This window comes from Lagenorhynchus albirostris, chromosome 4 (genome assembly GCF_949774975.1).
Source record: "Lagenorhynchus albirostris chromosome 4, mLagAlb1.1, whole genome shotgun sequence".
In the NCBI taxonomy this organism is placed as follows: domain Eukaryota; kingdom Metazoa; phylum Chordata; class Mammalia; order Artiodactyla; family Delphinidae; genus Lagenorhynchus; species Lagenorhynchus albirostris.
In genome coordinates this window covers 55,781,108-55,791,271 of record NC_083098.1, presented here as the reverse complement: position 1 = coordinate 55,791,271, position 10,164 = coordinate 55,781,108, and positions in this window count along the sequence as shown.

Sequence of the window (10,164 nt, the reverse complement as noted above, 5' to 3'; positions counted from 1 at the left end):
GTCCTATAGCTTAGGGAAATTAAAATCAAAAAGACACAGCCACCCCAAAGGTTGGGACGGCTCTGTTTACAAGAACCTGGTTTACGGTACAAGTTCAATACCGCAGAAAGTGAAAAATGGATAAAGAAGTTGTGGTACTTACGTACAATGCAGTATCACTCAGCAATGAAATCTATGTCATCAGGCCCGTAGCAGCATAATGAGTGGATTCAGGTATGATGATTCTAACTGAAATAAGTCACACAGAAAAAGAAACATCATAAGATATCACTAATACACGGAATGTAAACTTGGCTACACAGGAACTGAATTACAAAACAGAACAGGGTCTCAAATTTAGAAAACCAACTTATGCTTGCTTAAGGGGAAAGGTGAGTTGGGGTGCTGCATAAAACCAGAGATTGAAATGAGCACAGATAAAGTTCCTTAAGCCAAATATGGAATAGACAAGAGCTACTCCTTGCTCAACGAAATGGATTCAACACCCCATATTAAACATCTAAGAATATACCTGACTAGGAAGTATCTTAAAACCTATGGATTGCTATGTCTCCGAAAGAGAATCAAGCGTGTGTACAGGGGCATAAACGCAGCAGTGATAGGATTGGAGAGGTTCGGTGAGCAAATGAAGACCCTTTGAAGTCATATTGCATGGTACCCATTCCACGGGTCTCAACTCTCCAGGTTTAAGGTATTCTTCCTTCAGCTAAAACATGCATGTGGAACCCAGAGTATGATCAACCGTGTGATCGGGAGACGTGTTCCAATATGTCTCAGTTTTCGTCCCCTGGTACTCGGGTGCAACATTCCAGACGCTTTACTAACACTCTCCCGACTTGGAGAGTCAGTGCCTTTAACCTCCTGTTTGGCCCAGTTTGCAATTTCTGCAGAAGATGAACAGGAATATGGAGAACCAATGACAGACTAGATGGAGGTGTCTGGATGGGCAAATTTAACTCTCATTTCGCACCAGGAAGAGGAATTAACCAAAGGCTCAGCATGCCGTGCCGGAACCAGATTAGGGCCTGAAGCAATCCTGCGGTGTTGCGGCCAGCTCACGAGAAAGCGACTTGAAGAAAGGAGCTCAGGGGCACTGTAATTCACAAACATGCAGAGTTATAAATGACAGCTATCGTCCAAAAATATACTGAAGTAAGGCTGCCAAGAGGACTTAAAAGCGGGGCAGAATTGCAGGAAACCGATTTCAGGAGGTAGACTGGAATTGCATTTAAAGCATAGGAAAAGAGGCAGAACGTCCACAATGATGCACTTGGCCAAAAAGGGCGTATGAGTTTTTTCCTGAATATATTCAGGAAAAAACGCATACGCCCTTTTTGGCCAACCAAGCAAGCTTGCAAAGGAAATCTGCACTACAATGAAGTCTCACTTCCCCCCGGTCAAAAGGGCCATCTGAAAAAAGTGTAAAATCCAGAAAGGCAGGACAGGCCATGGAGAACTGGGAGCCTTGTTATGCTGATGGGCGGGATGTAAATTGCCAACAGCCACTCGGGAGAAGTGTATGGTGTTTCCTGAAACACCTAAAAAACAAAGCAACAGAGCCTAGGGCACTTCCACTTATGGTCCTATAGCTTAGGGAAATTAAAATCAAAAAGACACAGCCACCCAAAGGTTGGGACGGCTCTGTTTACAAGAACCTGGTTTACGGTACAAGTTCAATATCGCAGAAAGTGAAAAATGGATAAAGAAGTTGTGGTACTTACGTACAATGCAATATCACTCAGCAATGAAATCTATGTCATCAGGCCCGTAGCAGCATAATGAGTGGATTCAGGTATGATGATGCTAACTGAAATAAGTCACACAGAAAAAGAAACATCATAAGATATCACTAATACACGGAATGTAAACTTGGCTACACAGGAACTGAATTACAAAACAGAACAGGGTCTCAAATTTAGAAACCCAACTTATGTTTGCTTAAGGGGAAAGGTGAGTTGGGGTGCTGCATAAAACCAGAGATTGAAATGAGCACAGATAAAGTTCCTTAAGCCAAATATGGAATAGACAAGAGCTACTCCTTGCTCAACGAAATGGACTCAACACCCCATATTAAACACCTAACAATATACCTGACTAGGAAGTATCTTAAAACCTATGGATTGCTATGTCTCCGAAAGAGAATCAAGCGTGTGTGCAGGGGCATAAACGCAGCAGTGATAGGATTGGAGAGGTTCGGTGAGCAAATGAAGACCCTTTGAAGTCATATTGCATGGTACCCATTCCACGGGTCTCAACTCTCCAGGTTTAAGGTATTCTTCCTTCAGCTAAAACATGCATGTGGAACCCTGAGTATGATCAACCGTGTGATCGGGAGACGTGTTCCAATATGTCTCAGTTTTCGTCCCCTGGTACTCGGGTGCAACATTCCAGACGCTTTACTAACACTCTCCTGACTTGGAGAGTCAGTGCCTTTAACCTCCTGTTTGGCCCAGTTTGCAATTTCTGCGGAAGATGAACAGGAATAGGGAGAACCAATGACAGACTAGATGGAGGTGTCTGGACGGGCAAATTTAACTCTCATTTCCCACCAGGAAGAGGAATTAACCTAAGGCTCAGCGTGCCGTGCCGGAACCAGATTAGGGCCTGAAGCCATCCTGCGGTGTTGCGGCCAGCTCACGAGAAAGCGAGTTGAAGAAAGGAGCTCAGGGGCACTGTAATTCACAAACCTGCAGAGTTATAAATGACAGCTATCGTCCAAAAATATACTGAAGTAAGGCTGCCAAGAGGACTTGAAAGCGGGGCAGAATTGCAGGAAACCGATTTCAGGAGGTAGACTGGAATTGCATTTAAAGCATAGGAAAAGAGGCAGAACGTCCACAATGATGCACTTGGCCAAAAAGGGCGTATGCGTTTTTTCCTGAATATATTCAGGAAAAAACGCATACGCCCTTTTTGGCCAACCAAGCAAGCTTGCAAAGGAAATCTGCACTACAGTGAAGTCTCACTTCCCCCCGGTCAAAAGGTGCATCTGAGAAAAGTGTAAAATCCAGAAAGGCAGGACAGGCCATGGAGAACTGGGAGCCTTGTTATGCTGATGGGCGGGATGTAAATTGCCAACAGCCACTCGGGAGAAGTGTATGGTGTTTCCAGAAACATCTAAAAAACAAAGCAACAGAGCCTAGGGCACTTCCACTTATGGTCCTATAGCTTAGGGAAATTAAAATCAAAAAGACACAGCCACCCCAAAGGTTGGGACGGCTCTGATTACAAGAACCTGGTTTACGGTACAAGTTCAATATCGCAGAAAGTGAAAAATGGATAAAGAAGTTGTGGTACTTACGTACAATGCAATATCACTCAGCAAGGAAATCTATGTCATCAGGCCCGTAGCAGCATAATGAGTGGATTCAGGTATGATGATTCTAACTGAAATAAGTCACACAGAAAAAGAAACATCATAAGATATGACTAATACACGGAATGTAAACTTGGCTACACAGGAACTGAATTACAAAACAGAACAGGGTCTCAAATTTAGAAACCCAACTTATGCTTGCTTAAGGGGAAAGGTGAGTTGGGGTGCTGCATAAAACCAGAGATTGAAATGAGCACAGATAAAGTTCCTTCAGCCAAATATGGAATAGACAAGAGCTACTCCTTGCTCAACGAAATGGACTCAACACCCCATATTAAACACCTAAGAATATACCTAACTAGGAAGTATCTTAAAACCTATGGATTGCTATATCTCCGAAAGAGAATCAAGTGTGTGTACAGGGGCATAAACGCAGCAGTGATAGGATTGGAGAAGTTCGGTGAGCAAATGAAGAACCTTTGAAGTCATATTGCATGGTACCTATTCCACGGGTCTCAACTCTCCAGGTTTAAGGCATTCTTCCTTCAGCTAAAACATGCATGTGGAACCCAGAGTATGATCAACCGTGTGATCGGGAGACGTGTTCCAATATGTCTCAGTTTTCGTCCCCTGGTACTCGGGTGCAACATTCCAGACGCTTTACTAACACTCTCACGACTTGGAGAGTCAGTGCCTTTAACCTCCTGTCTGGCCCAGTTTGCAATTTCTGCGGAAGATGAACAGGAATAGGGAGAACCAATGACAGACCAGCTGGAGGTGTCTGGACGGGCAAATTTAACTCTCATTTCCCACCAAGAAAAGGAATTAACCAAAGGCTCAGCGTGCCGTGCCGGAAACAGATTAGGGCCTGAAGCCATCCTGCGGTGTTGCGGCCAGCTCACGAGAAAGCGAGTTGAAGAAAGGAGCTCAGGGGCACTGTAATTCACAAACCTGCAGAGTTATAAATGACAGCTATCGTCCAAAAATATACTGAAGTAAGGCTGCCAAGAGGACTTGAAAGCGGGGCAGAATTGCAGGAAACCGATTTCAGGAGGTAGACTGGAATTGCATTTAAAGCATAGGAAAAGAGGCAGAACGTCCACAATGATGCACTTGGCCAAAAAGGGCGTATATGTTTCTTCCTGAATATATTCAGGAAAAAACGCATACGCCCTTTTTGGCCAACCAAGCAAGCTTGCAAAGGAAATCTGCACTACAATGAAGTCTCACTTCCCCCCGGTCAAAAGGGCCATCTGAAAAATGTGTAAAATCCAGAAAGGCAGGACAGGCCATGGAGAACTGGGAGCCTTGTTATGCTGATGGGCGGGATGTAAATTGCCAACAGCCACTCAGGACAAGCGTATGGTGTTTCCTGAAACATCTAAAAAACAAAGCAACAGAGCCTAGGGCACTTCCACTTATGGTCCTATAGCTTAGGGAAATTAAAATCAAAAAGACACAGCCACCCCAAAAGTTGGCACGGCTCTGTTTACAAGAACCTGGTTTACGGTACAAGTTCAATACCGCAGAAAGTGAAAAATGGATAAAGAAGTTGTGGTACTTACGTACAATGCAGTATCACTCAGCAAGGAAATCTATGTCATCAGGCCCGTAGCAGCATAATGAGTGGATTCAGGTATGATGATTCTAACTGAAATAAGTCACACAGAAAAGGAAACATCATAAGATATCACTAATACACGGAATGTAAACTTGGCTACACAGGAACTGAATTACAAAACAGAACAGGGTCTCAAATTTAGAAAACCAACATATGCTTGCTTAAGGGGAAAGGTGAGTTGGGGTGCTGCATAAAACCAGAGATTGAAATGAGCACAGATAAAGTTCCTTAAGCCAAATATGGAATAGACAAGAGCTACTCCTTGCTCAACGAAATGGACTCAACACCCCATATTAAAAACCTAACAATATACCTGACTAGGAAGTATCTTAAAACCTATGGATTGCTATGTCTCCGAAAGAGAATCAAGCGTGTGTACAGGGGCATAAACGCAGCAGTGATAGGATTGGAGAGGTTCGGTGAGCAAATGAAGACCCTTTGAAGTCATATTGCATGGTACCCATTCCACGGGTCTCAACTCTCCAGGTTTAAGGCATTCTTCCTTCAGCTAAAACATGCATGTGGAACCCAGAGTATGATCAACCGTGTGATCGGGAGACGTGTTCCAATATGTGTCAGTTTTCGTCCCCTGGTACTCGGGTGCAACTTTCCAGACGCTTTACTAACACTCTCCCGACTTGGAGAGTCAGTGCCTTTAACCTCCTGTTTGGCCCAGGTTGCAATTTCTGCGGAAGATGAACAGGAATAGGGAGAACCAATGACAGACTAGCTGGAGGTGTCTGGACGGGCAAATTTAACTCTCATTTCGCACCAGGAAGAGGAATTAACCAAAGGCTCAGCGTGCCGTGCCGGAACCAGATTAGGGCCTGAAGCCATCCTGCGGTGTTGCGGCCAGCTCACGAGAAAGCGAGTTGAAGAAAGGAGCTCAGGGGCACTGTAATTCACAAACCTGCAGAGTTATAAATGACAGCTATCGTCCAAAAATATACTGAAGTAAGGCTGCCAAGAGGACTTGAAAGCGGGGCAGAATTGCAGGAAACCGATTTCAGGAGGTAGACTGGAATTGCATTTAAAGCATAGGAAAAGAGGCAGAACGTCCACAATGATGCACTTGGCCAAAACGGGCGTATATGTTTCTTCCTGAATATATTCAGGAAAAAACGCATACGCCCTTTTTGGCCAACCAAGCAAGCTTGCAAAGGAAATCTGCACTACAATGAAGTCTCACTTCCCCCCGGTCAAAAGGGCCATCTGAAAAAAGTGTAAAATCCAGAAAGGAAGGACAGGCCATGGAGAACTGGGAGCCTTGTTATGCTGATGGGCGGGATGTAAATTGCCAACAGCCACTCGGGAGAAGTGTATGGTGTTTCCTGAAACATCTAAAAAACAAAGCAACAGAGCCTAGGGCACTTCCACTTATGGTCCTATAGCTTAGGGAAATTAAAATCAAAAAGACACAGCCACCCCAAAGGTTGGGACGGCTCTGTTTACAAGAACCTGGTTTACGGTACAAGTTCAATACCGCAGAAAGTGAAAAATGGATAAAGAAGTTGTGGTACTTACGTACAATGCAGTATCACTCAGCAATGAAATCTATGTCATCAGGCCCGTAGCAGCATAATGAGTGGATTCAGGTATGATGATTCTAACTGAAATAAGTCACACAGAAAAAGAAACATCATAAGATATCACTAATACACGGAATGTAAACTTGGCTACACAGGAACTGAATTACAAAACAGAACAGGGTCTCAAATTTAGAAAACCAACTTATGCTTGCTTAAGGGGAAAGGTGAGTTGGGGTGCTGCATAAAACCAGAGATTGAAATGAGCACAGATAAAGTTCCTTAAGCCAAATATGGAATAGACAAGAGCTACTCCTTGCTCAACGAAATGGATTCAACACCCCATATTAAACATCTAAGAATATACCTGACTAGGAAGTATCTTAAAACCTATGGATTGCTATGTCTCCGAAAGAGAATCAAGCGTGTGTGCAGGGGCATAAACGCAGCAGTGATAGGATTGGAGAGGTTCGGTGAGCAAATGAAGACCCTTTGAAGTCATATTGCATGGTACCCATTCCACGGGTCTCAACTCTCCAGGTTTAAGGTATTCTTCCTTCAGCTAAAACATGCATGTGGAACCCAGAGTATGATCAACCGTGTGATCGGGAGACGTGTTCCAATATGTCTCAGTTTTCGTCCCCTGGTACTCGGGTGCAACATTCCAGACGCTTTACTAACACTCTCCCGACTTGGAGAGTCAGTGCCTTTAACCTCCTGTTTGGCCCAGTTTCCAATTTCTGCAGAAGATGAACAGGAATATGGAGAACCAATGACAGACTAGATGGAGGTGTCTGGACGGGCAAATTTAACTCTCATTTCGCACCAGGAAGAGGAATTAACCAAAGGCTCAGCATGCCGTGCCAGAACCAGATTAGGGCCTGAAGCCATCCTGCGGTGTTGCGGCCAGCTCACGAGAAAGCGAGTTGAAGAAAGGAGCTCAGGGGCACCGTAATTCACAAACCTGCAGAGTTATAAATGACAGCTATCGTCCAAAAATATACTGAAGTAAGGCTGCCAAGAGGACTTGAAAGCGGGGCAGAATTGCAGGAAACCGATTTCAGGAGGTAGACTGGAATTGCATTTAAAGCATAGGAAAAGAGGCAGAACGTCCACAATGATGCACTTGGCCAAAAAGGGCGTATATGTTTCTTCCTGAATATATTCAGGAAAAAACGCATACGCCCTTTTTGGCCAACCAAGCAAGCTTGCAAAGGAAATCTGCACTACAATGAAGTCTCACTTCCCCCCGGTCAAAAGGGCCATCTGAAAAAAGTGTAAAATCCAGAAAGGCAGGACAGGCCATGGAGAACTGGGAGCCTTGTTATGCTGATGGGCGGGATGTAAATTGCCAACAGCCACTCGGGAGAAGTGTATGGTGTTTCCTGAAACATCTAAAAAACAAAGCAACAGAGCCTAGGGCACTTCCACTTATGGTCCTATAGCTTAGGGAAATTAAAATCAAAAAGACACAGCCACCCCAAAGGTTGGGACGGCTCTGTTTACAAGAACCTGGTTTACAGTACAAGTTCAATACCGCAGAAAGTGAAAAATGGATAAAGAAGTTGTGGTACTTACGTACAATGCAGTATCACTCAGCAATGAAATCTATGTCATCAGGCCCGTAGCAGCATAATGAGTGGATTCAGGTATGATGATTCTAACTGAAATAAGTCACACAGAAAAAGAAACATCATAAGATATCACTAATACACGGAATGTAAACTTGGCTACACAGGAACTGAATTACAAAACAGAACAGGGTCTCAAATTTAGAAAACCAACTTATGCTTGCTTAAGGGGAAAGGTGAGTTGGGGTGCTGCATAAAACCAGAGATTGAAATGAGCACAGATAAAGTTCCTTAAGCCAAATATGGAATAGACAAGAGCTACTCCTTGCTCAACGAAATGGATTCAACACCCCATATTAAACATCTAAGAATATACCTGACTAGGAAGTATCTTAAAACCTATGGATTGCTATGTCTCCGAAAGAGAATCAAGCGTGTGTACAGGGGCATAAACGCAGCAGTGATAGGATTGGAGAGGTTCGGTGAGCAAATGAAGACCCTTTGAAGTCATATTGCATGGTACCCATTCCACGGGTCTCAACTCTCCAGGTTTAAGGTATTCTTCCTTCAGCTAAAACATGCATGTGGAACCCAGAGTATGATCAACCGTGTGATCGGGAGACGTGTTCCAATATGTCTCAGTTTTCGTCCCCTGGTACTCGGGTGCAACATTCCAGACGCTTTACTAACACTCTCCCGACTTGGAGAGTCAGTGCCTTTAACCTCCTGTTTGGCCCAGTTTGCAATTTCTGCAGAAGATGAACAGGAATATGGAGAACCAATGACAGACTAGATGGAGGTGTCTGGATGGGCAAATTTAACTCTCATTTCGCACCAGGAAGAGGAATTAACCAAAGGCTCAGCATGCCGTGCCGGAACCAGATTAGGGCCTGAAGCCATCCTGCGGTGTTGCGGCCAGCTCACGAGAAAGCGACTTGAAGAAAGGAGCTCAGGGGCACTGTAATTCACAAACATGCAGAGTTATAAATGACAGCTATCGTCCAAAAATATACTGAAGTAAGGCTGCCAAGAGGACTTAAAAGCGGGGCAGAATTGCAGGAAACCGATTTCAGGAGGTAGACTGGAATTGCATTTAAAGCATAGGAAAAGAGGCAGAACGTCCACAATGATGCACTTGGCCAAAAAGGGCGTATGAGTTTTTTCCTGAATATATTCAGGAAAAAACGCATACGCCCTTTTTGGCCAACCAAGCAAGCTTGCAAAGGAAATCTGCACTACAATGAAGTCTCACTTCCCCCCGGTCAAAAGGGCCATCTGAAAAAAGTGTAAAATCCAGAAAGGCAGGACAGGCCATGGAGAACTGGGAGCCTTGTTATGCTGATGGGCGGGATGTAAATTGCCAACAGCCACTCGGGAGAAGTGTATGGTGTTTCCTGAAACACCTAAAAAACAAAGCAACAGAGCCTAGGGCACTTCCACTTATGGTCCTATAGCTTAGGGAAATTAAAATCAAAAAGACACAGCCACCCAAAGGTTGGGACGGCTCTGTTTACAAGAACCTGGTTTACGGTACAAGTTCAATATCGCAGAAAGTGAAAAATGGATAAAGAAGTTGTGGTACTTACGTACAATGCAATATCACTCAGCAATGAAATCTATGTCATCAGGCCCGTAGCAGCATAATGAGTGGATTCAGGTATGATGATGCTAACTGAAATAAGTCACACAGAAAAAGAAACATCATAAGATATCACTAATACACGGAATGTAAACTTGGCTACACAGGAACTGAATTACAAAACAGAACAGGGTCTCAAATTTAGAAACCCAACTTATGTTTGCTTAAGGGGAAAGGTGAGTTGGGGTGCTGCATAAAACCAGAGATTGAAATGAGCACAGATAAAGTTCCTTAAGCCAAATATGGAATAGACAAGAGCTACTCCTTGCTCAACGAAATGGACTCAACACCCCATATTAAACACCTAACAATATACCTGACTAGGAAGTATCTTAAAACCTATGGATTGCTATGTCTCCGAAAGAGAATCAAGCGTGTGTGCAGGGGCATAAACGCAGCAGTGATAGGATTGGAGAGGTTCGGTGAGCAAATGAAGACCCTTTGAAGTCATATTGCATGGTACCCATTCCACGGGTCTCAACTCTCCAGGT